Source organism: Peromyscus eremicus, chromosome 3 (genome assembly GCF_949786415.1).
Source record: "Peromyscus eremicus chromosome 3, PerEre_H2_v1, whole genome shotgun sequence".
NCBI lineage: Eukaryota > Metazoa > Chordata > Mammalia > Rodentia > Cricetidae > Peromyscus > Peromyscus eremicus.
Window position 1 is genome coordinate 68,967,293 of NC_081418.1, and position 27,128 is coordinate 68,994,420.

At 43.2% G+C, this 27,128-nt stretch overlaps 1 protein-coding gene and 1 pseudogene across 1 annotated transcript in view; one reads left to right on the forward strand and one right to left on the reverse strand.

Annotated features, from left to right (window-relative positions):
* Positions 1–27,128, reverse strand: part of Jazf1 (JAZF zinc finger 1) — a 315,105-nt gene that overhangs the window by 194,615 nt on the left and 93,362 nt on the right. The gene's annotated exons all lie outside the window — the stretch shown is intronic.
* Positions 1,730–2,617, forward strand: LOC131905559 (cAMP-regulated phosphoprotein 19-like; annotated as a pseudogene).

Genomic DNA, 27,128 nt, shown 5'->3' on the forward strand with positions numbered 1-27,128 from the left:
CTTTGGACACTCCACTGGAGTAGCATTATTCAGTGTGTGCTCTTCTGTGGCTGGCTTGTTTCACTTAACACAATGTCTTGGGGTTTAACAGTGTTGTTCAAAAAGGATTTGCTTCTTTTTAAAGGCTCTACTCTGTTGATATACCATTTTCTTTATTTACTCATCTTCACGGATATATTTGTGTTGCTTCCAAATCTTGGCTATCGCACATACTCCTGCACAGAATATGGGTGCAAATGTTTCCAGAGCTGTTTTCAATATTTTGGATATACACTCAGACATAAGGCCACTCTCACAGACAACATCACAATTTTAATTTTGTTTTGTTGAAGAACCTGTTTTCCACAATGTTGTGTTTCTGTTTTTGAAGAACTGTTTTCCATAGTAGCTGGACCACTTTACATTCCTCTAATTGTGTGCAAAGGTTTCCCACTTCTTTGCATTCTTGCCTATTTTTGGTCATCCTCATGGGTGTGATGATTAAGTGATTTCATTTGCAGTTTGTTACAGACCGTGCAAATGAGTATCTTTTATGTGCACGCTAGTCATCTATCCATCTTCTCTAGAGAACTACCTATCATATTCTTTGGTAGGATCTGGAAACATCTCCCCCATTGCACATGTTGCCTTTGCACTGGATCTTTCCTTTACTGTGCATCAGTTTTAAGATGTCATCTATTTTCTTTTGTTCTCAGTGCATTTGATATCATCTCCAAGAAGTCATTCAAATCTAATGTCTTAGAACTGTTGTGAACTTTTTATTTATTTACTTACTGTTTTGCTGGGTATTAAACACAGGGCATCATACTTGCTGGGCAATCACTCTACTAAGCCCCAGCCTTTGAGTTGTTTTTAAATAGTGACAGAAAATTCTGGAAAACTGGTACTCCAAAAACTGAAAGTGATCTGCCCACTATCAGAATATTTGCTGAGAGAGTTGATTCACCCCTTTTGACTTTCACACTCTCAACCCTTGTTTCTTAATTTGGTGAACTGATTTAGGTAAGAATAAAATAGTTACACAGGAGAAAGTCATACTTCAGGGGTGCATTCAGGAAATAATTGATAATATTAGCAAAAGAAAAGACTACATAAACAGTATTTTCATATTTCCTATTAGTAGGGAAAAATACACCAAAGACCCCCAAACTGTTGTAATCTCAAAGACAGATTTCAATAGAGGATAACCTAAAATGAAACAGTGTTCACATTTTCATACCACCAACCACCGAATTTGAGCAAAAAGATGGGATGGAGTGGGAAGAGAAGACATAGGCTAATCCATTCATAGCGAGAAGACACCAGAGGGCCATGGGCCTTTCCACCCCTCCAGCAGCTCAACTGTCATCTTTTAAAAAAATCTGTTGATAATCAAAAGTACAAAGGAGAGTCAGCCTTGAATCCTATCTCAGGATTAAACTTTCTTGAAACAGAGTGCCTTCTGTGTCTGATTTGCTCCCCTCCTCATCTGTGCGTGCGTGTGTGTGTGTGTGTGTGTGTGTGTGTGTGTGTGTGTGTGTGCGTGCGCGCGCGCGCGCGCACCTCATGCATGCTCAGCAGGTACTCTCACTGAACTACACTCTCAGCTCTCTTTTTACTTTTGAGACAGCTGCACAGGGTGGCCTGGTACTCACAATCCTCCTGTCTCAGCTTCCCTAGTAGATGGGATCAAAGACATCCACCACCACGCCTGCCTTTCAATCCTCATCTTCATTTTGAAAAGTAAAGAATGGTTACTGGTGGGAGACATGGGGATAGAAGGCACGCGGTGTCTGTGGAAGTCCCTGAGGGAGTGTTGGAGGAGCAAAAGGAAGTGGAAGATACAGTGACTGGTCCAGAGGAAGCTGAGGAAGCAAAGGTAAAAGCAAGGCATCCTCACCGGAACAAAAGCCTGGTGGCTCCACTTTTCTTGTAGGAAACAATTGCTGAAAGTGCAGAAGTACTTTGATTCTGGGGATCACAACACAGTGGGAGCAAAGATGAAGAACAAGCAGCTTCCCGCACATCCCAGATAAGACAGAGGTCTCGGGTGACCACTTCCCACTCCACAGCACCTTCCACAGAGGAAACCATCCCTGGTTGCTGCAAGCTGGCTGATTAAAAGAGCTCAACTGCAGGGGTCTCCTAATGTCCTTCATTCTCCTTACTGCGTTTCTGCTTCCTTTCACTGTCATTGGAAACCGACAGCTCTGTGGGTAGTGGCAGTGTGTGCTGCCATTGTAAGGGAGCACGCATACGTAGAGGTTTTGGTTAGTTTAACAGTGCACTGGTGCAAAGGACGTGTAACAGACACTTGAGTAACTGACGTGACAATAATTGTACATATCACCTAGCTGGTGTAGGGCTGGCTCCAACAAGTCACAAGCAAGTTTACCAGCTTTAATGTTCTTGCTTTCCTTACTTCCTCCTAATTACAGCTTTGTATGCTGCTCTTACTTACTCAACTGAAACTCGGCTGTACTGCTTCTTCTGTATTTTCCTTTTGGATTTTGCAAGACAGAAGTTTAAGACCACAAATAGGAAGACAAGTCCCATAATTCAAACACAAGTAGAAATGCTGCAGGATTTGAATAACTGCTTGGACTCGAAGGTCTTACACCCGCTGTTCCAGCTGTAACAACAGCATCTTACCTGGGCCATATCTGCCTGTTCTGGTGTGACCTGTGGGACTCCGGCGCTTCCCAGCTGTCACTGATGCTCACGCTCCTCCTTAGTTCTGCAGTGCTGGGACAGCTTTCTCTGAGGATGTGAATGGGCGTGCACGTGCACTGACTATTGCGTTCACTTTTGTGCTGTTTTTGTAAATGCAGTAGTTTTGCACAACCTTTTATGAATGTATTAATTTTACCATATTAGAAAGTAGATAATGGCTGGGTATGGTGGCACAAGCCTTTAATCCCAGCACTTGGGAGGCAGAGGTGGGTGAATCTCTGTGAGTTCAAGGCTAACCTGATCTACAGAGTGAATTCTAGGACAGCCAGGGCTACACAGAGAAACCCTGTCTCAAAAAACAAAACAAAGTAGATTACGTGCCAAGCAAGAGCAGAGCACAAGCCTCTGAAGCCTTTCTAGGCCAATGTGCCTGCCGTTGTTGCTTTTGTATAAGAATTGTTTACAATATCGAGCTTATTAGAACACCAAACTAAAGTCTCTACTCAGCCTGCTACAGAATTCAGCTTTTTCATTTGTTACTAATATTCATGACTTTCAGTGGCTTTTTACAAGTATGATATGTTGCTTAGGCATATCTTCTGTTCTGTGCAGAACATTTCATTTTGACTTTAAAAATTGCAATTCATATAATTTATATGAACTTCCTTAATATAAATTTTTTTTTCCTTCCACACTCAACTTTGTCAATATTAAAGTGAAAAAGGCTTGCATTCTCTGCCTTCTATTTCTCCTCAGCCTCCATCTTCTCTTTGCTTGTGTGGCTCTTATTGGGCTGCTCCAGTTATATGAAAACGTAAGTGTCTATCTTTACTTTTAAAACTTGAATAAATAAAAAGATTTTTATGAAAAAAAAGAAACATGCTACAATCTAATTAACCATAGAAAACAAAAATCTGCTTCCCAGGGCATCTATTCCAGCACACATTTAAGTGTGTAAAACGTTACTTTTATTGATGTCTTTCTCAATCAACACCATTCATCTGTAAAGTCTTTCCTACTGGCTCTGGCATAGAACTAAGCCCAGTGTAGTCACAGAGGCACGAACGAACGAGGGAAGACCAGACCCGTGTCTTTTAGAACCGATTCCTGGATACTTAACTAGTTCCTGGCAGTCCAGTTACCTGCAGTCACCCTGCAGAGGAAAAGGCAAATGCACTGCCCAACAGCCCCCCCAAACCTGCCCCCCACCACACACACACCGCTGCAGGGCCTGTGCCACCCAGAGCCAGAGAGCCTCTTGGACACTGGCCGCAGGGCTGCTCCTTGTGCTTTGTGTGCGTATGTTCTGGCCACACTAAAGTCACTTGTAAATATTTCTACTGTTTCCTTTTAGGAAGCCCAGGCTTGATATAAAATGTGCTTCTCTCCTGCTTGGGGCCATTAGGGTAAATGCTGGTGTCTCCCCACTTAGAGAGAAGGCAGGAAGACAGGCAGACTCTAGACACAGTCTGCCTCTCTTCCTGCCATCTGGTTAATGTAGTACTGGCTGCTGGGAGGAAGGGGGGGGGCAGTGAAGGCCCAGGAGCCAGAAGTGAAAGGGTTGGCACTATGAATTCACCCCAGGCACTGGGGCATCCTTCCCCAAGGGCTATGTGCATGCAGGCTCACTGCATTTTCTGTTCAATCCCCAACACCAGTGCTGTCAATGTGTCACATGGTGTTTATCCAAGGCGCAAATGTGAAACAACCATTTGAAAACTTAGTTGGCTACCCTTAGAATTTGTGTACTTTATGTCAAGACTTGGGAAATTTAGTTTTAAAGTTCCCATGATAAATTTACTAAACAGAAGAGGCCTTCAATTTATCCCCGGAGACTGTTCTTCCTCATCGTGGCGATGACCTCCTTCAGCGTTCAGGCCCACTCTGTTGTTGCACTCATTTTGCATCACTGAAACATTAGCATCCCTCAGGCTTTCTCTCATCAACTTGCTTCACTGCTTAAAAACTCCAATTGCTTCCCATGGTTTGTCACTGTCTCTGACCGTCCCTACCTGGCACTCAGGCCCCTAACAGGATCAGCCATGCCCCTTGCTCCAGTGCAGCCTCTGCAAACATTGCTAAGTCTATTGGAAGGAGGTTTCCCACCCAGCCTCTGTGTTAGTGCCTCTCTCCTCACCACCATTCTTGAATTTTCACATCAGACCAATGAAACTTCTCCTTTCCAGAGTCCTCCAATGGATTAACGTAGTGGTAGCAGGAGCAACAAATACTTGTCTGTTGCAAGTTAAATTGTGTTACTACGTGCTATATTATTATTATTATTATTATTATTATTATTATTATTATTATTATTATTTCTTATTAATTACACACATTGCAAGCCACAGAGGTAAAGCTGTTGGACTCAAGGATGCACCTCATGGGTTGGGAAGATGCCCAGCAATGTGGATTTGCTGACTCAATGACAATGTTTATGAATACATGAGTAAAAGCTTGTTTTTCTCACAAATATATTTTCAATAAATCTTTTTCTTTTCAGTACAGGGTATTGAAAACTCACAATCCTCCTGTCTCAGACTTCCTGAGGGCTAGAATTACAGGTAGGCTTTACTATACCCAGAGGAACAAATCATTTTCACTCCCAAGACCGCTGCTGTAATTTGTACAACGTAAGCCAAACACTGTGGAGGGTACAGCTCAGCAATACTGAGTGACGTGTGTAGGGACCCATCGCTCATGGTGCTCAGATGCTGCCCCTCCTCCTTTGGGTTTTCAGAGAACATTCCATCACCACAGGCTGGTTTCTGTTAGATGTTAGTTATACTCAAACCTGCTGCTCGTTTCTACTCTTTGTGAACAGAAGAAGGGTCTCCTCACCACAGCATCTTCTGAAGCCCCCAGTCAGAGCTTCGGAAGTAGGGTCTCTATCATACGTAGTCAGTCACTGGAGGTAGGTGAGAAGGGGATGCAGGCGCAACCTGAGGAATTTCTCTTTCAAAAGACAACCTGGATTGTGCAATAGACCAAAGCATGGCTGGACAGTATTTAATATAAAGTCACTTAGTAAAAGGCAGTGGTTCATGTCACATATACGTGGCAGTAGTAAGGAGTGGCCCTGCCAATGGTACTCCTGGGAGTGCAGTCTTTAATAAATTCTTGGACAATAATATTCAGAAAAGAAAACGAATGCATTATCTGAACATGAGCAAGAGATTTCACAGAAGGCATTGGAAACATTTCTGTGTGCCAGGAACACAAGTGCCAAAGTAGTGGGTTAAACTCCAGTGCAGACGGATTCTTTGGTCTGGAAAGTTCTCTTGTGTATGCTCGAATGAGTTTCGGGTTACTGTTTGGCCCTACTCTCTCTGTTTTCACCATCAAAATGACTGTGAATGCACTCTTGTTCTCTGCCTACATTCCTTGTCCTAGGTCCCATGACTCAAGAGTTGTACTGTGACATTTCCAAATGTATCCATCTCTAAGTTGGAACTACCTCTACTATTCTTTTTATTTATTTATTGTATTTGTAGTTACTATCCAAAGAAATGGGTTATCTTGTGACATTTCCATACTTAGATGTCATTATTATTTGTTCCTATTCAATCCCTCACCTCCACAACTCTTTACTAACAGGTGCATGCCAAAGCATTTGCTGTCCTTTCAGAAGATAAGATTTTGAGCTGTCCTAGAACATGCTGAAATGTAAATTCACTAAGTTCTTTTTGGAACATGTGAAGAATGACAGACAGCAGTTTGGCTTTTTTTCTCAATCTCTCAACATCAGAAAGTAAAAGTAAAGCAAATATCTATCGAGTCACCATGCCCTGAGAGCCTCCCACAGAGCAGTCTGAGGAAATGGCAGTGTTGCTCATGAATGACAGGTTACCAAAGACAGAGATAGGCAGGACTGCAGGCTTGACTCAGCTCATGGTGAACAATTCGCTAAGAATTCAGCATGGTTATTTTATCAGCACATAAAATAAATGTTTTCATGCCCCAATGTGTTATCTCTTTACTGACATTTTTGTGGTTTTTCTATTCTAAATTCTACTTTTAGATACCAATATAGTCCAAGGCCTGACAAAGCAGCCAAAATTTACTGAGCACTTACTATCATGCCAAGCACAACGTAAGTACTTTGTATGTGTTTCATTTAATCATCAACCATTCTATGTCTTAAAAATGTGGGCCTAGATCTGAAGAGATACGTCCTGTGCAAGGACGAGGAACTGAGTCCAGGTTCCCAGCATGCATGTAAAAAGCCAAGTGCACAGCTTCATACATCTGGAACTCCCATGCTGGGGAGGCAGAGACAGTCAGAGCTCTGGAGCTCACTGGCTGGTGGGCCAAGCCAAATGGGTGAACACCGGGTTCAGTAAGAGACCCTGCCTCAAAAGGTAAGGTGGAGAGCTATTGAGGAGGACACCTGAATTTGACCTCTGGCCTCCACACATACCTACTGATTCATCATGCTGTGAGACCCTCCCACTGAGTAACTGGAAGAAACAGCAGGAGCTCTCCACTATGATGGGGTTTTAAAGCTCACAACACAGTTAATGTTGCTTTAGAGTTGCTGATCTATTTACCACTTCGTTTCTTGATGCTTTGTTTAGCTGTAGTTTTTTTTTCTTTTTTTGAGATCAATTTCCTTCTTTCCAAAGTATATACTTCAGAGTCTACCCTTCCCTGTTGGGGTTCTGGGGTTTATCCCAAGAACCCCCATATGCTAGAGTCCCCTCTGTGAGGATCTGTTGGTCCATTTCCTCTGGTCTGAAAATGGCCTTATCCACACCTTCACTTTTGGAAGAAGTAGCACACAGTGGCAGGCTGATTGCGACACTCCCAGCACTCCAGACAAGGCTTCCTGGTTGTCTACTTCTGCAATCACATCTGCCAGCTAAGCTGTTCCTGTAACTGTCTCTGAGCACCACAGCCCTCCTGTCACCGTGCTCTGCACTTCTCCTGGGTACTTAAGGTATAGATGGTTTTACATTTCTCACCAGAGTCTAGGGAGAGAGCTCAGTGGGTAAAGTGACTGATCCCCAGGACCCATGTAACAGCCGGGGGTAGCAGTTTTAGAGAGGGCATGTAGATTCAGGTGGATCCCAGGGCTTCACTGGCCAGCCAGGCTAGTGACATGGTGAGCTCCAGGTTCAGTGAAATACCTCATCACAGAAAATGAGGCTGACAGCAATAGGGAAGACACCTAGCTTCAGCCTCTGGTCTCCACATATACACCACCTATACATAACACACACAAGTGATACACAGAAAACACTCGGTCTGCAATTTGCTGTGTTCTTAATCTGAGGACAGACTCTCTAGTCATTTCTGCAAATTTTGCTGTTCTCCATGTCTTAGCTTTCACATAGTTCCTGTATGTTTCTGTTGTGCAGCATTAAATTCTTAATAGTTTGCTTAATTTAACCTTCTAGTTAACTCTTTCTCTGGTTCTGTCTAATGTACAATTAGCTACCTACAGGAGTTTTATCTTCTGTATTTTTATTTCTATGTCATATTGTCTTTTGCAAATGCTCTTCGCTATTTTAGCAATTCTGCTCCATAGGCATACATCTGGTCTCCTCTTCTACTTTGCTGACAGTCAGTGTCTTTGTGTCTGATGGCTCCGTATCTGTGGCCTTCGGAGACTGGCTCTGCAGACTGCCTTTCATGGTAACTTGTTTTCTTAGGCTTTGAGAATTTAACTGGAAGCTAACTGAGAAATTCTCTGTGAGGGTTTTTAATGTTCGGATTAAGGGAGGCTCCCACACAAAGGATCTGCACTTGCCTTTGCTACATGCCCAGATTCTTGGCTGAACTGAATGTTTTCCTGACCACTCAATTCGGCTAGTGCAAATTCCTGCTGTAAATCCATCAGCTGCTCTGAGCTTATACATTTTCTAAGGAGATTATTATTTTTTTCTCCTGCACACATTTTTTAGGTTCAAGACAGAGAATTTCCCTTGGAGGAACCTCAGTTATTTTGGACTTACTTGCCATTACCAAGAGAATGTAGCTTGGAGGTACAGTTAGTTCCCTGGTAGGAGGTGTCTCTGCTGATTATACAGCCATCTTGGGTGGGCCCGAGGCTCTCCCCTTCTGTGGCTCTGGAGGCTGTAAAACCTAAGCAAGTTCAGGGAGAAAGACAGCTTCCTGCCCTCAGCTTACCTCTCCAGTATTTGCTGTTTCATTCTGTCTTGTCAGAAGACAGTGTAGTGAAAGAGGAGCCTGGATCCACTGATCCTTCAGGCAGTGTGATTTATTCAAGTGCCCACAGTCTTCATAGGTGTGGGAAACTCAATTTTGCTTCAGTGTTTCTACTTGAAAAGTGGAAACAAAAAAGTCCTTGCATCGTTTATGGGCAGCATGAGGACAAATGAATTGATACATGTCAGCACTCAGGAAGTGTCCAACTGGAGCATCATGATGAGACCTTACAGCCCTGACTTCCTGCTCTACAGTAGAACATCATGATGAGACCTTACAGTCCTGACTTCTGCTCTACAGGAGAGCATCATGATGAGACCTCAGAGCACTGACTTCCTGCTCTACACTAGAGCATCATGATGAGACCTCACAGCACTGACCTCCTGCTCTACACTAGAGCATCATGATGAGAACTCACAGCACTGACTTCCTGCTCTACAGGAGAGCATCATGATGAGACCTCACAGCACTGACCTCCTGCTCTACAGTAGAACATCATGATGAGCCCTCACAGCACTGACCTTCTGCTCTACACTAGAGCATCATCATGAGACCTCACAGCACTGATCTCCTGCTCTACAGTAGAGCATCATGATGAGACCTCACAGCACTGACCTCCTGCTCTACAGTAGAGCATCATGATGAGACCTCATAGCACTGACCTTCTGCTCTACAGTAGAGCATCATGATGAGACCTCACAGCACTGACCTCCTGCTCTACAGTAGAGCATCATGATGAGACCTCACAGCACTGATCTGCTCTACAGGAGAGCATCATGATGAGACCTTACAGTCCTGACTTCTGCTCTACAGGAGAGCATCATGATGAGACCTCATAGCACTGCCCTCCTGCTCTACAGAACATCATCATGAAACCTCACAGCATTGACCTCCTGCTCTACAGTAGAGCATCATGATGAGACCTCACAGCACTGACCTCCTGCTCTACAGAACATCATCATGAGACCTCACAGCACTGACCTCCTGCTCTACACTAGAGCATCATGATGAGACCTCACAGCACTGACTTCCTGCTCTACACTAGAGCATCATGATGAGACCTCACAGCACTGACCCTCCTGCTCTACAGTAGAGCATCATGATGAGACCTCACAGCACTGACCTCCTGCTCTACAGTAGTGCTCTCATTAGTTACCATGTTGTAAAATTTAGGTCTGCAAAATTTCACTTTACATTAACACTTCTGCTAATGCATTAATTTTATGAAGCTTCTATTTAAGAAGATAAAACACATAAATGTATGTATAATGATGAATGGTAGATACACCCTACCAGACATCCCTATTTACTTTCCTGACTTAGGACCAAGAAGAGGAACAGTGAGAAGTTACAAATTAAACTAATCAAAAGTGTCTAGTGTCTGGCAGAAAGTCAGTTACCTTCAAGTATGTGGCATGTTAAAGGGAAAAGGACTGAGGTCACTGTTCCTTGCTGTATGAGATTGAGAAAGCCAAATAAGAGGCAAATGTGTTTTCAGTACCAGAGTATCCTTTACAGAGAAGAGCCAATAACTACAGACAACATATAAAGCCAAACGTCTACAAGGATAGTCAGAGAGCTGCCTTAGTAAGTCAAGCTGAGTATTTCTTGATATTAATAAGTGCACATTTATAGAGTGTCAAAATTATTCTCTTTATCACAAATACATTTTAAAATTGAATGCTCAACTTAAACTGCCAGTGTGAACAGCCTATGAGAGAAATGATGTCCCACTGATTTTCATGTAACAACATTTTGCTGTTCTTGACAATGAAAGGAACACATTTGGCCAAATTATGGTTTGGGGTCATGTTAGTTATAAACTTAACATCACTCAACTCCAATTTCACCCCTTAGTTGCTTTATAATAACAGTCTGAACTCTAAACTATTCTGTATGGTGAGTGCCTTGCTAGACGTTGCCAGTAGAGGGCGCTGCAGGAACATGGCTGTGGTTCCTTTGGACTAGAGCACCTGCTTCATTTTCCCTGAGTAGTGCAATGTCTGCTCTTGAGTACCTCTGGTGATGCTTTACCCTAGCTGCACATCCAACAGGGATGGCAGGGCTTCACTGAGAGCCCAGTGATTACTTCTCCATGAGTCCTCAATGTAACACAGAATGTTTACAGGTTCTGTGTCCATAGGGGTATCCCACCTGTCCCCAGCCACAGCCTTCCTGTATCTTTCAGAGTTGTTTCCTAGGAGTCAAGCAAATGTAGACCAGCTGTGACTCAGGAAGTCTACACAATTTTCTGCTGTCTCCAGTGAACTGCATCTATGCCCTCTCCAAAGCAACCTGAGCCCAGCCTTGAAGAAGGACACCATCTGCTCTGTCCTTCCTTGAGTATTCTTCTCACTGTGCAGAGGGGCCCCTTCTCTGAAAAGTTCCTAAACATCTTAACTTTTTCAGCAGTAACATAACAATCTGAAAGTCCCACAGACAAGATTACTAAAAACATGGCATAAATTCTCTTCAGCTTGTGTACAAAGTGCGTATGAACACAAATGAATCTCGTGTTTAGACTTGGGTCTCCAAAGCATCTTACTTATATATATACAAATATTTCAAAATGCCAGATTCCAAACATTTTGGATAAAGGAAAAAACAAACAAGTCTTCTTTGGTGCTAAGGACAAAGCTCCTTGATGAAATTAACACCATCCTCTCAAGCCCTGAGACAGGGAAAGATGCTGGGATGCATTACCAAGCTTATTTAATTCTCTTTTTTACTACATGAACAGATTCCAAGGTAGATATCTCACCACTCAAGGGTTTAAGCTAATTTAATTACTTAATCCTTTCCTATATCTTGCTGTTTCTTCCTATTACAAAGAAGAGCTGATCTTAGCCTGTAATTCCAAATAATGAATAGAATATATTACCATATTTTATTCTAAGTCATTTTATTTTATAAGAATTTGAGGATCTGCTGGGCGGTGGTGGCGCACGCCTTTAATCCCAGCACTCGGGAGACAGAGCCAGGCGGATCTCTGTGAGTTCGAGGCCAGCCTGGGCTACCAAGTAAGTCCCAGGAAAGGTGCAAAGCTACACAGAGAAACCCTGTCTCGAAAAACCAAAAAAAAAAAAAAAAAAAAAAAAAAAAAAAAGAATTTGAGGATCTAAAAGTACATTTAAAAATATGGATTGTTTGCTCATTTATCCAGTGATACTGGAGGGTCCAGCAGTAGATAGAAAATAGAGTAGGAATTGTGGCATAAACAAACAAACAAACAAACAAACAAACAAGGCACTCTCCTTTAGCTGCCTAGAATATTTCCCCTGAATACAGGAGGAAAAAGAGAAAGGAGGGAGATTTGGTAGCAAAAGACAATAAAGATTTCACAAGAAGTCACCCTTGTGATCACTGGCCAACACCATTAAGTAGCTTTGCAATCTAGAGTCCCTATGCTTGGAGAAGAAGCCAAGTATCTTCAATAATAAAAATAAATTGCATCCATTTTTGACTTGGGTTGAAGCTAAACTAAAATATAAAACAAAACCACCAACTGAGTAGCAGTTACAATACAAAAATACAATAATACATTCAGTGTGCTCTGTCTGAAGTATTTCCCCATATCATGGGTATTAGAAAAAAGCAAATATCTGGGATTACATTTTTTTCCCCAGAAATCTGATTCACCACTATGCAAATAATCTGACATTTCAAAAATGTTTTTCCAGTAACATTTGAAGTTCCCTAAGTAAATAGTTTCCAATTTATAGGAGTCTTTCTGACATGAGGGAGGCTTCGGGGAATGTTGTCTGAAGGTGGCATGATGGAATTTTAAATGTAATGGGTGGGGAAGCACGATGCCTCTCTGGACTCCCAGAGTGCTCTATTTCTAAAGTTCTCCTAAAAGGTCAACCAGTCTACGATGAGAAGTAACTGTCAAGAGTTAGAAAAATGAGGCACCTTGTAAATTATCATTCTTTAAAACTACAAATGACTGAGGTAGGCAAAATTTAAGTGCATCACAAAAGGTATGGAACTAACACTACTTGATGGCCAGAAAAATCTGGCTACACATTTCCTTATTTCCATCTTTTAATTTTAAGTAAGCTATTTTTCCACAGAAAAATAAAATATATTTCAAAGCTCAGCATTTTCTGTTAACTGGCGAGTAGGAAACCAACATAAAATCTAAAAGGAAATTATGTAAGAACCTTACAAGAGCAAATGCTTTTTCAGTCCTTAGTCCTACCTTGTGAACAGAAAGCACCATTTATGGAATCTGTCTATGAGCTAGAAGCAAGGGAAAGAGACAGTCCTTGCCACTGCCCATTCAGCAGAGAACCAGAATTCAGAAAACCATCTCCAGCACAACAACTTTGACTATGTGGCACATTACCTTTCATTATTTGAATTCTGACTAGGACAGAAACATATCTCACCAGAAAAATTTTAAAAAATGGCTCGATGCTTTATAAAGGAACACTGGCAGGGCCTTGGCATGGCAGGCCAGAGCTGGGAGAGAAAGCATCCACCGCAAACGGCGGCCACCATCAAGCCAGTGGTGCCCGATCTCTATTTGGAAAAGCTCCTGCTTGTTACCAGATGGCAGGTACGGGCTCCAGCACAGCAGGACGGCCTCTTCTATGGCAGCCACCTTGCTGGCTCTGCTGTCATTGTTTCAATATTCTAACTTGAAAAGTCAGTTTGTGATTTCATTTTATGACTTCAAAGAGATCAACAGCCTTGTTTAAAAAAAAAAAAAAAAAAAAAAAAAACTTCTGAAAAAAAGCCCTATACCATGCAAGCCAAAGTTGGCCTCGGCTCAATCAGAACCAAAGAGAGTTAGCATTTGGAAAATCTAGGCACGTGGGGCCAGGCTCTATTCCAAACGATGGCTGTTCCTTCCAGGTAAGCCCTTTGTGTAGGCCTCACCCAGACTAGCAGCCTCTGCCACACCACCACCGTCCTCAGCTATGCAGAGAAGAAAATGCTGGGTCTGTGTCCACTTGGCAAACCACGCAGGCTCTCATCTTCCAGACCACAGAAGCCAGGCAGGGAAGGCTGGATCGAACAAAGCCCAGTTAGGATAAACAACCCCTCACTGAATTTGTTTTCCTGTCTTATTAGCACTGTCCAGGAGAAAGTTAAAGGCCCCTCTATCATATTAATTATACCAAATATTTGACTAGAATCTAATTTATGCAAAAGCTATCCTCTGGCCCTTGCCCTAATCCCAGTGCCCCGTTGCTAGAATTCTAATAATAAAATTTGAATCTATTAATAAAGCTTTACTAAGGCCACATGAAAAGTCTCATGAGTGGGCTAAGTACAGAAATATAGATTGAAATTTTAGATGCCTTTCCACATAGGTAACACAGGAATTAAAGGCCTAGGGAATTTTGAAGGAGAAAACACAAGCTAGACTCACCTAACAGTTCTGGTATTTTCCTTGGAGGTGCAGAAGCCCTGCACTGCTGGCCCAGACCATTGACCGAGTCATCCTTGGGCATAGTTTTGACACAGTGCCTGATATTATGAACACTGTATACTGGCAAATGCCTCATTTTATGGTTAAGTCCTCTACCGGTAAATCCTGTGAATTCATGCATTTCCAAGAAAATCCCAGAGTGCTAGACATCAGGTCCCCAATTCAAAATTCTCTAACAGAATGTAGTATAGACATTGTGGTTCCATCAGTGTCACAGATGACTTAACAGTCTGGTGACCACTGTGGGGTAGAGAAAGTTTGGTGTATATGGTTACCTGTAAACTCAAGTCAGTCAGTGTGACTGAGAGGCACATGCTTTTCAGTTGATTTCTAATTTAAATCCCAGGGCCTTTTTCCAGTTAGGTTTTCACATTTTGTTATTTCCCTGACCCCAACAGGGGAAAAGTGAACTTGTCTTCAACTCGCCTGGTTTAGAAATAAGACAGGTGGCCGATGGAGTTGTGGCCCGGGGTTTCCTGGGACCCTTGGACTTACTTCACAGCATTTAAACCCTGGAGTTATTTGTCCGTCCAAGTTATAACATACACACTGGTCTTGGGAGAAAGTGTCCCAATCTGCCTCTGAGCTCTACACCTCTGACCTGGAGGCCTAGAGCCTGGAATCAGGCCTGAGTCCAGGCTCCTCCCAGCATCCACCCTGAACTTCTCTGGCTGCCCTTTTCTTCCTGCTGGCCGCAGAGTACACTTTGTAAAGCTCTCCTCAGAAGGGAGAGGAACCTGGCTGTGGCCCAGGAGAGGGCTTTTCTGTTGCTCTGCCCTTGATGCAGCTCCACTCACAAACAGCTGTGAACCTTTTCTTCCTTTATTTTTAAGCAATTAAACTACAGCTTGATCTCATTACTGTAATCTCTCCACGCTGTTTAGACTAACCTTTTCTTATTTAAGACTTCACCTCTCTATACCAGAGAGAGAAAACCATCTAGAGGACCACATACTTCATCAAAGTGACCTGGCTTTCGTGCCTAAAAAGAAGCCAACTACTTTGGAAGGCAGTTGTGAGCACACATGTGGCCATGCCTGCCTCGCCACCGCTGTCCTGTCCGTAAAGAAAAGAAGAGCTTCTAGACATTGGCAAGGTTTTCTGAGATATAAGTTGTAGCTTAGCAAATGTTCTTGAGATATTCAGACTAGGGACAGAGAGCAGATGTTTCTGGGAGCACTCCCACCAGGCAGCCACAGCAATCCCCAGTATGCCGATGCCGATGTCTGCTCCTGGGCAGGCCACTGCTGAAGAAATTCCGAACCTCTCTAACTCTTGCTGCACCTTAGCAGGAGATCTCTCTCTCCCCCACACCATGTCCCAAGGGTGGAGAAAGGGGCCCTGCAGCAAGAAGTCGGCAAGGAAGAGGCTTGGCATGCCAACAGCAGAGAGGGCCAGGGCAGAGTGTGGAGGTCTCAGGGACAGACCAAATTCTCAGCACACCACTTGGCAACAGAGCCTATAATCACGAGGGCAAGGCTTAGTTCTTACTATGTCCTGAGGCACCAAGGTCTCCAGAACCCATTAAAACATGAGCTCCTCCAGGGCACAGGGCATGTTCTTCTTTGTAGGCCCGGCACTAGTGTGCTGCAGACACACTGTAAATTTGATTGACGGCAATGAAAGCTCTGGAGACCTTCGTGGGAACAGGGCCATGGCCAGCAGCAGGCATCTTAACTGGAACTGGCTCCATGTAACGGCGAGGTAAACACACAGGCCTGCGTGGCCATGCAGCTGCCTCTATGGATGCAGGTTTACAGCCCCGCGAGCTACACTGTGCAGTGTGTTGAACAGCAGCGGGGTGGGATATGAGACCCGATGGGGAGCCACTGAGAATTCAGTGCCCAGCAAAGGGTGGCACCCCATCACACTGAAAAAGATACAAGTCACAGGCAAGGCCCCAGGCACAAAAAAAAGTTTAGATCACAGCATACTTTTACCCACCAGCACCAAGGCAGACCTTGCGTGGATACCCCTTCACGGCTACACTCAAATTCTTCTAAAAATCCTGTCTTGACCACACCTCAAAAATCTTTAATACTCCTCACAAACTTTTACAACTGAACTCTTGCTTTTCTTTCTTACTGAACTATTGGAAAGGGTTTTAACAAATAAAATAAATATATTAATATACAAAAGTTAATACTTTCCATAAAAGTATTTTTAACCCAGCTCTCAATCTGCCAAGATGTCAGGGGGGCTTTCACTCACCATGTGCCACCCACACAGACCACGGATAGATTTTCCCATAGTGACAACACTCACAGCTAATTAAAGACCAGGAGATGATGTTTACAACATCATAGGAACCGTGGCGGGGAGGGGCACATCTGTGCTCAGCAGACAGGCACACGTGTGGAGGAGGAGAGCTGATTGCGATTGTTCTCTGCCTGGTTCACAGGAGATATCTACTCCCAGCTCAGCAGCACTATGTTCTTGGGCTTGTATTCCAAAAACCTGGGCCCAGACTACTAACAACAGAGAGGAACTGAGTTCCGACACTGTAACTTTACATTCACGTTCTGCATGAAGTCTAGCAGAGGACAAAGCTCTTGAATTCAGTATGTCCTCTGCTCTAAATCCACCAAAGCGAAGAGCTTCTGAGCAGAGGAAGGAATTATTCATTGCTTGCACAAAACCGGGCACACTGTGAGGGTGAATGGCTTCAAACCCAGGCTCCTCTCCTCACTGGCGTCTGCCGTAACTGTGCCCAGAACATCCCCAGCCCTTTCATTACAGTGTGAAAGTGTGATGGTGTTGTCAGCCCAGGGTGTAAAACTGACTTGAAACAACTGCAATAATCAAGCTCCCTCCAGACCCCTGAACTACGTAAAAGGGCAGATGTAACAAATAATTAACGCAATTCAAGAAGCGGCTGGAGCCCACCACAGCACTGAATCTTGGCAAGCCGAAGGCTGAAGTTCACCGAAAATAATTGTTAGCACATTTGCTGTGGATTCTAACTATCCGAGAGTCCACCTTAAACACATCAAACAGCCCAAAGCCAGACCTCAAATGCAAATTGTCTCGAAGACAAGTGTCTTCAGACACACTTGTAGAAAACTTCAACTGTAGGAGTTAGAAACTAGGTACACAAAAATTGAACTTTTTTTACCACCCAAAAAGCTAACATTTTAGAAGTCAAAATATAAACACTTAATAGAAGCATCATAAAACTAGAATGAGTTAAGGGAACAAGGCAGGAGTCAAGTTACCTTTCTTTGTATATTCATTATGTTTTTAATAAGTTAAATTATATATATATGTGTGTACACACTATCCAAATGTTATTCTCTGCACACATTTAAAAACTTTTTACGTTGTATGGATGACACAAAACCACCCATATTTAGGGAAAATTCAAAGCCTCTTGCCTGGTCCCCTCCCTCCCTGCCTACTTTGGTGTACAGCCATGGAGACTAACAACCAGCAGATAAGGCATGGCTAACACCTTTCTTTCTCACAAATTACAGCACCACTGACATCTAGATTTCACTCATTAGAGGACCACCCCTAACTTAGGCATCCCCCATCTCAAGAGATCATACAGGGCCTCAGTCAGCAAAGCAGGTCACATAAGCCTAGCCTGAGTAGGGCCCTGTGCAGGACTTTCCACCCTGCTGGCTATCTGTGGCTGTTGTGGCTCCCTCTTTTCGGCACTTCCTTCAGAGACAGGTTCACTCCCTAGCCTCACTTCAGCAGAGTGGTGACTTCCAGTTGCTCTCCACCCTGTTCTCTTGTGAAAGGAATCCCCCAAGGTTCCCAAGGCAGTCGGGGCCACCCTTGACCTTTAAAACGATTCTCCAGAACAGAACCTCTGCATTTTGCTCTGTTTTCACTTGACATCAAAGCAGCTAGTCGGACTAAGTCTCCAGACAGTCTCCTCTCCACAGTTTTTACAAACCCCACTGAAAAGCACCAACGCATGCTCCCTGCAGAGGGAGAAGGCGCTCTCAAGCCTCCCTGAGTGGCTTCACCTTCCACCGCCCTCCTGTCTCAGAACAGCTACTCTCTAGGACTAATTTCCCTGGATCAGTGAGTTGTTCTCTGTAGTAAAAGACAAAATGTCCGTGAGAATCTTATGCTTACACAGAACAATGATTAAAAAGCCATAAATTAAAAACACAATTAGAAAGAAATGGTATAAAAATGGGAGTCTAGATGTCAAGCACATGCCAGCCATCCTTGGAACTGGTGTAGAGGCTCAAAAAGAAAATCAGCTCTGGCTAGTCGGAAGCATCGAGATGAGGACATGTTCCCTGCTGTGGATTCACACAAGCACACACTAACCTGCTGTGTGAAAGTCATTGCACGGTCTCCAAAGTCCCTCTTAGGTGTCATGTACAGCTCTTTTCCCTGGCCAAGGACATTTAAACTGACTCATGTAAGCACAGTGAAAAGTCAGCACGAGGATGTTGGAAGGAGAATGTTGGTTCAAGTCACAGGAGGAGGCTTACTTGTAGCTAAAATTAGTAACTGTTGCATTCATAGGAACAACTACAAATTTTGAGTTGTGAAGTACAGCTCAAACCTGAAGCAGGATTTTAATATTGTGGGTATTATCTTAAAATGCTTACAGAAAAACAAGTCTATAGACAAAGGAATCCAAACTTGGCAAGATCCAGAAAACTAAAAATAGGTGAAGATAAAACAGAAATCTCTCTCTATGGTCATTTCAAGCTTATGGGTAAGCATCTTGTTTTTCTGGAACAAAACAGATCTGTGGCTTAATACATAAATATTAAACAAGCTATTTGAATAGGCTAGTGTTCAGCATTTGGAAGGTTTTAAAATAATACTTCCATAAGTGTTTGAGGCTTTAACTGTTATATGCTACTTCTCATTAATGAGATCATTCCTGCCTGGCCTGCTCTGTAAAGCTATTTCTTTTTCAATTGTACCTTAAATAGACTGAACTGACACAGCTTTACATGGCTCATTTTGGGACAACTCACTCACTGCAGAATCGAGGATTCTGCAGCCAAGTGTTTATTAAAATGTTTAGAACAACAATAGCAACAGCTGCTGAGTTTATACACACATTTTCTGAAGAGAAAGTGAGGATGAAGATGGATGTGGTCCTGGAAATAAAATGTGCCTTTAGAGAACTTTTTCTGGATGCCCGAAGGAAGAGTGGGAGGTGAAGGGATGGTCTTTGGGCATCTCCAAACCTGTGTCCTCAGATGCAGGGCAAAGACCCCAAGAAGCACTGGGAGACGCTTTTCAGAATGAAGTCTTCAAGCCCATCCCATTCACTCTCCAGAGCAAAAAGACTCCTCTCTGCCTCCTCCTGGCTGTAAAAACGCCTTTATTTATTCACAGCAAGTCATGTGTTTGGAGGAGAGCCATCCCATCCCAAGAATACTAAAGTCCTTGGTTAAATAAATGCTAGAAAATAATGTTTTAAATTTGCATAGAATAAACACAACCTCCTCATTCTCACTTTTCTTTGTTCTACTTTTCATAACTTTTTTCTCTATTTGAGCACTCTCAATGTTAATGGATATTTAAGTGAATTTTAATTTCTCCTCTTAAAAAACTGTCGTATTTACATAGGGTAGTGGTCTAGAAATGGGCTTTCTATGTCCTTAGTTGATTTGAAACTTAATTTGACACTGGTAATTTTGATCACAGTGACATCAGATCATAAATCATAAATAAGATCCTGATGACCTCAGAACAGGAGAGACGGTTGAGAACACTGTCACCTTCAGAGCCCTTCTCCTCATGGGCCTATCCTGGGTCTGGTGTTTCTCGCAGTCTCAGGGCATCCAAGAAGCTGATATGCCTAAAGTATGTGTTTCTAGCCTGGGTTTCAAGTCCACTGGCCTTGACTGGACGGGGTCCCTCTGCAGTATTAAACTGCTCTAATTGCATTCTTCAAGCCAGCTGAAGGCTGACAGCTTCCGCTCCCAGCTCATTATCAGAGCACTTCAAGGGCTCCATTACGAGCGGAGCACCTGGTCCAAATTTATTTCAACGGCCCAGAGAAAAATGGGAAGGTGCTTAATGTTCAACCACAATGGTGACATTTTTATGAGATATCCAGGGTTCAGAAACACATAAATGAAAGGTTTGAAAGGAGCATGAACAGAAACCATGACAATAAAAATTCAACATTAATATATCAATTTAAAACATATACCACCCATAGACTTGGGGTAAGGCCAGAGGTTCAGTGTAGGCTAGCCAGCAAGAAAGGGGAGGGACAAAGAAAGCCAATAGTCTAAACCCCCCCACCCCATGACAGGCTTCCCAAGAAAGACAAATGGAATTCCAAGAACGCTGCAGACAATCAGGCTGAGATGTGCACTCTGAATCGTGGTTAAAATAACAACTTTCTTCCTCAACGCACCCACATGAGAATGAAAGAAAATTCAACTAGAATTTAAGGCATCCAAAATATATAATGTTCCTTCTTTTTCTCTGGTTTGCTACAAACTGCTGTCTTTAAAATTTTCCTTATGGAACTATATGAGTGAATCTTTAGACAAATGTTTCCGTAAGAAATCACTGTGGAACTATGCACTGAGAGCGTTTTCATAAATGTACACTAGGGATATTTTCCCAGGTATGTCTCCGCAGACGCAGAGTAAACACCGCACTGCGACATAAATCTGTATCTAGAGAGCACTTCTTGAAGTGGTGTTCTCTGTGGCTGAGCGCTTGCAGAGGACTTAGTACCCAGACAACCAATTTTAAAGGCCAGAGGCCCAGCTGCAGCGCATTAGAGAGCTCTAGCCTCCACTAAGAATTTGTTTAAAGAAACTTTTAAAATAAATATTTGTGTCCTTTCCCTAAACACAACAATGGTACTTACACTGGGACCTAAGAAATGGTGAATGAAACCCCTGGCTCTGGCACTTTATGCTGGGATGCCGGCTCAACGGGGACTTCATGGGCTCAGGGGTTTAGTAAATGTTTAGTCTCTCAAGAGAAAAAGAGGACAATTAATCACTACAAGGAGTTTCCCTCCGGCTATTAGCTGCTTTTGGCTTTGGAATTTTATCTTTCTCAAGCATTTTCCTTATTAAACCAACCATGCAGATGTGCAATACATTAATAGGCCAAACTAGAAAGGCTTTAATTATTTTGCTGATTTAAAAAGGCAACTAGATGCCACCTATTTTTCACAGATTGATTGTTTCCACTCTGGTTTCAGATTTAAAGTCATGAATCCTGGGTAGCCAGCCTAACTAGGTAATGGTACTTGAACCCTTTTTTTCTTTCCATCAGTGAATAAATAAAAGCTCTTAAAATTAATTTCCTAATAGAATCAACTACAAAAATTGGTGAACTCCCCTGGAATAACTATGAGAATCATCCAGTGAGTTAACACATGTGGCAGACCACCCAGTATCGAAGGGAGGCCACAGAACTGGAGAGCTTAGAGAATCTTCAGCTGAGTGTTTAAGAGGTGATTCATATCGTTCTAACTTAGTGTCATTTATTCCTTTACTATTTTCTTCTATCTCCTTTGAAATTACTTAAGAAGCTGGAGCTCTAGAGCCCACAGGAAGTTCCCAAGTTCACCACGGAACCAGGGAAAGGGTTGTTTTGGTTACAGAGATCTGGGTCCTGCCTTCTCCTTCACTTTGATACTCATTAGCCTCTGTCTTGGTTTTTCCAGATGCCCCGTATAGTCTGGTTCTGAACAACTGAGAGCGCAGTGATGGCTGAGCATGGTGGTTTGTATGAGGTCAGCAGCTCCAGCCTTTCTTGTCTCTCTCTGGAACAGAACACAGGATGTTTCGCTTAAAAAAAAAAAAAAAAGAGGAGGAGGAGGACTGTTGGCACAGGACAGATGGTTTTCTACATTTGTACAGCCCATCAAATGTGTCAGGAGGTCACTAGGGTGATCATATTGCCCCACTTGTTGTTGGCAGGGTGGAATTCTAGAGACATAGATTCAAGCATGGGGTTTACTGGCTGTGCAACCATGTGCAAGTCACCGTTAATCCTTCAGTGTTTGTCCATCTATACAAAGTGGCCATAACCATGTCTGCTTACCCCTCACAGAGGACCAGTGAGACCACTGCACATGCGTGGATGACAAGGCCTGCAAGCTAGTCAGCGTTCTTGCAGGACCCAGATGCTTTCTGCAATCGCCTGTGCTGCCCTCTTGTGGTAAGCAAACTGCAATGCCACTCAAATGGCCAAACTATTTCATAACATCTCTCAATTGTCGAATGGAGAGGGCCAGTTAACCCAAAATATATAATGCAAAAGGTGTGCTAGGTCTTCCTTGATGCTATACCAGAGCCTGCAATTTGGGAACAGAAGAAAGAATAAATTTAAGAGGGGAAAATCCCGTTTGTGACCAGTGACCAGATGCTGTATCCCTGCAGGTGTCTTGAACTATGAGAAAACATTTGAAAAGTGGAAACATCAAACAAAAGAAAAATATCTGTCAGTGCTGGTGAGAATCCCACCATCTCCCCTGTTTCAGACATAAATATCCAGGCCAATGGAACTGTTCACAAACTGTAAGAGCCAACAGCCACTGATAAATTTGCTTGCAGTCTAGACTTAGAGCAGCTAACTTTTAGAACTGGTAGGGATGGACCTAAGACACTGTATTGTAGTATCTCCTTATGCATGGATTTGGTGGGAAAGTCCAGGAAGTTCTGTGGGACCAATGGGAGGGTAGAAAGGAGCAGGCGAAATGGAGGAGGAAGCCAATTAAAGCGTGAAAATGTCAAAAACAAGAACAAAGGAAGGAAGGAAGGAAGGAAGGAAGGAGGGAGGGAAGGAAGGAAGGAAGGAAAGAAAATGGGAAGGAAGGAGAGGAGGGGAAGAGCGGGGAGGAGGGAGGAGAGGAACCATGGAAGAAGTAGAGAGCAGAGGGAGGGGTTTTTTGTTTTTTGACTCCAGGGCAGCTGGACAAACAGCTGGTGGGGATATGATCCCGTGGAGAAAGGCCTGGGACAAGGAGATGGGGCATGAATGATGATCAGACTGGGAGAGGAAAGCACATGCAGATGAGCAGTTAAGTGGAGGATAGCCACCAACAGGAGGGCTGAGCTCTACCTCAGAGGAAGCCCTGGGAGGTGGGGACTCCTCAGAGGATGGAGGGTGGAGAAGAGATCGACCTGGGAGCCAGAATCTTTCATCAATGTTTGGTCATGCCTAGCATCAATCGTGCAAGTCACTGCCTCTAGGACCCCAGACAATATTGACAGCTACGAACTTGGTAAGTTATAAAGGCCAGAGAATTTGAGATTCAAATCTTCATGTCTTCCAATCTTCTAAGATTAAAAAACAAACAAACAAAAAAACCAAAAAGCCACAGACTGAAGTTTCTCCATCTCTATTACTTCAAATATGATGGTATCTCATATCAAAACTTCACTCTTCTACTTTCTTAATAAGGCCACTAGGAGAAAGGGTCTAGTAAGGCACATACCTGGTGATAATAGAGTAGGAAGAATTTATTGAGTAAATCAATTGCTTAAGCTACATTAAAGGTCTAGACAAGTTGACTTCAAAAACTTTCCCAGATTAAAAATACCACATTTTGAGATAGAAATAAGTATATTACTTAAAAGCCCCCAGGCTATGTTAGAGTAAATTGTGTCTGAGGATTATGAGAAAGTATATGGAGAGTTAAAACAAGATTGCTAAGGCATTATTCAGGCAGGTACCTCCTGACAAAATGTAAGGTTTGGTAGACTTTCAAACAGACCATGGCAGAGATCACCTCCTACATGTACGTGCCTGCACATGGATGTATGTGTACATACATATATGTGTGCCGGTATTCATGTACTGAGAAGCAGGGCTCAATGTCATTCACAATTACACTGCTACTTTTGACAGTTAAGAACAGTGTTAATCACAGGACCCTCTTCCCTGGGCTTTCCACTTCCTCCTACTTCTGACCACTCCTCCCTCTGTCCAGCCTTCAAGGGTCTTAGGGCATGTTCCTGGGTGTTCTGTGCTCTCCCCTTTCCTGTGTTTAGAGATGGCTCTCAAATCTCTTCCTCCAGCTCTACTGGACTATACATATTAGCAGGACTGATCATGCCTGACTGTTTCAAAGCTCCCCTGTATCTGGTCCCTCCTCTGATCCTCTCCAAGGTGAGAGGCACATATGGGTCCATCACTTACCCTTGGTCCTCCTGGAAACATTACCCTCAGCTAAATCCCCAAGGACTATGCATCCACCTGAGCACTAATGGAGTCTGCTTCTGACCCTGGTCCCAGCAACAGTGTCTGGGCCTTCACCTCCAGGGTCACGGCTATGCTCCACGGGGCAGCAACGGTCAGCTCCACAGACAGATCTGATGACATAGGTTCCAGCTTAACATCCTCCTGTCTCCCACAGTCCTAAGAAAACCAAACTCCTCCAACCCTCATCCGAAGGCCTGGACAGCTTGGCCCTGCTGAGCGCTCTGACTTACTCTCTCACTGGGCACTGGCCAGGCTCACAGACGAAAGGACTTCACTCCCCACCCCAGTCCCTTCTGTCTGGGGCCATTCCTGGAAGAGATCAGACAGCCCTGTCACAGGCTCCCCTTGACTCTACTTGTGTCTCAGCTTTGTCCTCACACCTAGACAGAAGTCTCTGATACACTTCCCTACTCATAAACCTTTAAGACCATCTTGTGCATAATTTAACTTCCAAATCTGCACGAGGCCCACCAACTACAGGTGCTCAATAAGAAGAGCGAATAATTATGACTATTTGACTAGTGAATACCTGACTTGGAGTTACCAATGCAAAGTGGATTGATACTCTGTGGATTTTAGAATAAGATAAACCTGGGTCCCATGCCAGCTCCAGAGAGCCCAAGTTAGAGAATCCTAAAATCGATGGAAACTTCTTCAGGCTCTGTTTCCACATAAACATCCACTTCGTAGGTTTGTTGTGAACACTAAATACATTTATTCATGCCAGTGTGCTTGGTTAGTTATATTTTTCAAAAGTGCAGTGCCTTAAACTCACGTGTTATTATATCACTCAATGACCTGTTGCATTAAGCCTATAGGTTGAGCCAATGCTGAAGGTCTTCAGTGAACAGCTTATTCAATGACACACTGGGTCCTGGACAGCTCACTGAGGACCCTGCTGCTAAGGACTGTCAACCTAAGGATTATGGGTACTGCTCCCATTTTACATTGTCTGATTCCAAGTCTAAGAACATAAAGAAAACAGTTTGTTTCTTGAATGGAAAGAAAATAGCAATGGGATGTAGTTTGATCATCTCATCCAGCATTATGAACAGTCTGAGTGCATGGCAGTCATGAGCTGCCATATTGAAACACTTTCTGCTGCCTTGAGAAGATACTAGAAGCACTTCCTGCACTCTCCCATCTGGGGCTCTGAGAATGTTTTCCTTTAGGAGTTTGTTACTGCTCATTAGAGGGAATATCATACTTTCTAAAAAATGAAAGGAGAAAGATGGAATCTAGAGAGAAGAGAATGAGTGAGAGAGGAAGAAAGCCTCAAAGTATCAGATCTGTGATGGACTCAACACAGTCTTGCTAGGCAGAGAGGCATGGGCCTGGAACCCTAGCACACCAGGCTGAGGTGGGAAGCTGCAGAGTTTGAGACCAGCTTGGACTATGCAGTAAGGTCCCGTCTCAAACACAAAATGAAACTGACCAGACAATGTCAAACAACACAGTCTTGGTCACTGATTTTATAACATGCCTAGTACCTCCATCCCCTCCATGACAAAAACAAACACACAAAACCACCCCTTTCAACTCAGCCAACTGGTGGCTTTGGAATCATTACAAAGTCCAGGAAAAGAACCACTTTTAAAATTAAAACTCTTCATGTACCCAAAAGTTCAGTAAATTGTGGCAGTTGGGCACCCACTTTAAAAGTCTGGGTTCTGACCACAGCTTCTCATCCATCTGCTTCAAATTCCAACAGTAATCCTGGCTTCTTTGGTCTCTGTGCTTATAAACTTGAAGAAGTACTGCCTGTTAAAATTTGTAAGGCATCTCTCAGTCCTTTTGTGAACTGGTTAGAAAAGAAACGGAAGAAGTCCCAAACTTCGGAGGGTGATGCTTGGGGCGATGGACCGTATCCCCCACACAATTTCCATGCTCAGGAGGTGGATCCGGGCACGGTGGCATACACCTGTAACCCCAGCACTCATGTGGAGGCAGGAGGGCTGGGGAGCAGAGGCATCTTTAGCTACAGGAGACCCGAAGGCATTTGTCGTCTTACTCAAGGTGCCCTACTTCGTCCTCTCCAAAGCTTATTATTCTCTGCTTTGTCCCAGAATTATTTTAACCTAAAAAAAGGTTTTGTTTTTAGGTTAAGAGGTGGTTGCCCAGGCTAGCCTTGAATTCCTGTGCTGAAGTGATCATCTAGCCTCAGGCTCCACACCAGTTGGGACTTCAGTATGTGCCATTGTGTCCTGCTTGTCTCAGAACTCCTGATTAGGACCTAAAACGTGATTTTATGTGGTTACTTGTCACAAAATCCCAAAGAATTTAATACTGAATGATTTATTAAATGTCTCCTGATACGTATAGTTGTGTTTAAAGACATCTCTTTCAGCCTAAAATGGACAATAAAATGTCTATCTATAGACTATGTCCTTAGAAAAACTAACAAAATGAGTAGTAGGAAACCCAATTATTTAAAATTTTGTATTTAAAGAATATAAAACTTGAATTTTTATATGCAGCTTAGATCCTCATAAACCTAGAACAGTGATCACTTAAATCTATTCCTTAAAACATCTTTGTTCCCCCAGATTAAGGTTCATATTCAAAGTGTCATCCCAAGTGATTTTTTATGGCCAAGTTATAAACCCCTCCAAAAAGAAGGTTTTTAATGGAAGTGTTGACATCACATTAACTATTGCTCTGCAAACTGAACCCACTAATCAAGGCCCATTATATT